Genomic DNA, 2,500 nt, shown 5'->3' with positions numbered 1-2,500 from the left:
CAAAAACATTAACTTTAGACCTGTATTACTTCTTAACTCAAGTAAATTAATTGATAAGTTGAAAAAATTAAATGTAAAATGTAATAGAAAAGAATGTTATGGGAGTATAAAATTACGTACTGCACCTGGTTTTCCCAGGTGGTCTCCCATCCAAGTAATGACGAGGCCCAACACTGCATAGCTACCAAGATCAGACGAGATTGGGCATGTCCAGTGTGGATTGGCTGTAGCTGCTCAAAAGTATTAACTTTAGACCTCTATTACTTCTTAACTCAAGGAAATTCATTGATAAGTTGAAAAAATTAAATGTAAAATGTAATAGAAAAGAATGTTATGGCAGTATAAAATTACCTACAGCACCTGGTATTCCCAGGTGGTCTCCCATCCAAGTACTAACCAGGCCCAACACTGCAGAGCTTCCAAGATCAGACGAGATTGGGCATGTCCAGTGTGGTTTGGCTGTAGGTGCTCAAAAACATTAACTTTAGACCTCTTTTACTTCTTAACTCAAGTAAATTCAATGATAAGTTGAAAAATTAAATGTAAAATGTAATAGAAAAGAATGTTATGGCAGTATAAAATTACCTACAGCACCTGGTATTCCCAGGTGGTCTCCCATCCAAGTACTAACCAGGCCCAACACTGCATAGCTTCCAAGATCAGATGAGATTGGGCATGTCCAGTGTGGTTTGGCTGTAGGTGCTCTAAAACATTAACTTTCGACCTCTTTTACTTCTTAACTCAAGTAAATTCAATGATAAGTTGAAAAATTAAATGTAAAATTTAATAGAAAATAATGTTATGGCAGTATAAAATTACCTACAGCTCCTGGTATTCCCAGGTGGTCTCACATCCAAGTACTAACCAGGCCCAACACTGCATAGCTTCCAAGATCAGACGAGATTGGGCATGTCCAGTGTGGTTTGGCTGTAGGTGCTCAAAAACATTAACTTTAGCCCTCTGTTACTTCTTAACTCAAGTAAATTCATTGATAAGTTGAAAAAATTAAATTTAAAATGTAATAGAAAAGAATGTTATGGCAGTATAAAATTACCTACAGCACCTGGTATTCCCAGGTGGTCTCCCATCCAAGTACTAACCAGGCCCAACACTGCAGAGCTTCCAAGATCAGACGAGATTGGGCATGTCCAGTGTGGTTTGGCTGTAGGTGCTCAAAAACATTAACTTTAGACCTCTTTTACTTCTTAACTCAAGTAAATTCATTGATAAGTTGAAAAAATTAAATGTAAAATGTAATAGAAAAGAATGTTATGGCAGTATAAAATTACCTACAGCACCTGGTATTCCCAGGTGGTCTCCCATCCAAGTACTAACCAGGCCCAACACTGCATAGCTTCCAAGATCAGATGAGATTGGGCATGTCCAGTGTGGTTTGGCTGTAGGTGCTCTAATACATTAACTTTAGACCTCTTTTACTTCTTAACTCAAGTAAATTCAATGATAAGTTGAAAAATTAAATGTAAAATTTAATAGAAAAGAATGTTATGGCAGTATAAAATTACCTACAGCTCCTGGTATTCCCAGGTGGTCTCACATCCAAGTACTAACCAGGCCCAACACTGCATAGCTTCCAAGATCAGACGAGATTGGGCATGTCCAGTGTGGTTTGGCTGTAGGTGCTCAAAAACATTAACTTTAGACCTCTGTTACTTCTTAACTCAAGTAAATTCATTGATAAGTTGAAAAAATTAAATTTAAAATGTAATAGAAAAGAATGTTATGGCAGTATAAAATTACCTACAGCACCTGGTAATCCCAGGTGGTCTCCCATCCAAGTACTAACCAGGCCCAACACTGCCTAGCTTCCAAGTTCAGACAAGATTGGGCATGTCCAGTGTGATTTGGCTGTAGGTGCTCAAAAACATTAACTTTAGACCTCTTTTACTTCATAACTCAAGTAAATTCAATGATAAGTTGAAAAATGAAATGTAAAATGTAATAGAAAAGAATGTTATGGCAGTATAAAATTACCTACAGCACCTAGTATCCCCAGGTGGTCTCCCATCCAAGTACTAACCAGGCCCAACACTGCATAGCTTCCAAGATCAGACGAGATTGGGCATGTCTAGTGTGGTTTGGCTGTAGGTGCTCAAAACCATTAACTTTAGACCTCTTTTACTTCTTAACTCAAGTAAATTCATTGATAAGTTGAAAAAATGAAATGTAGAATGTAATAGAAAAGAATGTTTTGGCTGTCTAAAATTACCTACAGCACCTGGTATTCCAAGGTGGTCTCCCATCCAAGTACAAACCAGGCCCAACACTGCATAGCTTCCAAGATCAGACGAGATTGGGCATGTCCAGTGTGGTTTGGCTGTAGGTGCTCAAAAGCATTAAATTTAGACCTCTATTACTTCTTAACTCAAGTAAATTCATTGTTAAGTTTAAAAAATTAAATGTAAAATGTAATAGAAAAGAATGTTCTGGCAGTATAAAATTACCTACAGCTCCTGGTATTCCCAGGTGGTCTCCCATCCAA

General features: G+C 37.4%; 2 non-coding genes and 8 pseudogenes across 2 annotated transcripts; all 10 read right to left on the bottom strand.

Annotated features, from left to right (window-relative positions):
• Nucleotides 1-348: 348 nt before the first annotated feature.
• Nucleotides 349-467, bottom strand: LOC148434018 (5S ribosomal RNA; annotated as a pseudogene).
• Nucleotides 468-582: 115 nt separating this feature from the next.
• LOC148434017 (5S ribosomal RNA) lies at nucleotides 583-701 on the bottom strand. Its single transcript, XR_015876680.1, has one exon. It is a non-coding gene; the product is annotated as a 5S ribosomal RNA (ribosomal RNA).
• Nucleotides 702-816: 115 nt separating this feature from the next.
• Nucleotides 817-935, bottom strand: LOC148434016 (5S ribosomal RNA; annotated as a pseudogene).
• Nucleotides 936-1,051: 116 nt separating this feature from the next.
• On the bottom strand, nucleotides 1,052-1,170 carry LOC148434015 (5S ribosomal RNA; annotated as a pseudogene).
• Nucleotides 1,171-1,286: 116 nt separating this feature from the next.
• Nucleotides 1,287-1,405, bottom strand: LOC148434014 (5S ribosomal RNA). Its single transcript, XR_015876669.1, has one exon. It is a non-coding gene; the product is annotated as a 5S ribosomal RNA (ribosomal RNA).
• Nucleotides 1,406-1,520: 115 nt separating this feature from the next.
• On the bottom strand, nucleotides 1,521-1,639 carry LOC148434013 (5S ribosomal RNA; annotated as a pseudogene).
• Nucleotides 1,640-1,755: 116 nt separating this feature from the next.
• Nucleotides 1,756-1,874, bottom strand: LOC148434012 (5S ribosomal RNA; annotated as a pseudogene).
• A 115-nt stretch (nucleotides 1,875-1,989) lies between these two features.
• Nucleotides 1,990-2,108, bottom strand: LOC148434011 (5S ribosomal RNA; annotated as a pseudogene).
• A 116-nt stretch (nucleotides 2,109-2,224) lies between these two features.
• Nucleotides 2,225-2,343, bottom strand: LOC148434010 (5S ribosomal RNA; annotated as a pseudogene).
• Nucleotides 2,344-2,459: 116 nt separating this feature from the next.
• The window catches only part of LOC148434009 (5S ribosomal RNA), a 119-nt pseudogene continuing 78 nt past the window's right edge, over nucleotides 2,460-2,500 (bottom strand).

This window comes from Taudactylus pleione, unplaced genomic scaffold (genome assembly GCF_031769625.1).
Source record: "Taudactylus pleione unplaced genomic scaffold, aTauple2 ptg002146l, whole genome shotgun sequence".
NCBI classification, from domain to species: Eukaryota; Metazoa; Chordata; class Amphibia; order Anura; family Myobatrachidae; genus Taudactylus; species Taudactylus pleione.
Note: the sequence above shows the minus strand (reverse complement) of the source record. Positions and strands in the feature narration are given on the sequence as shown.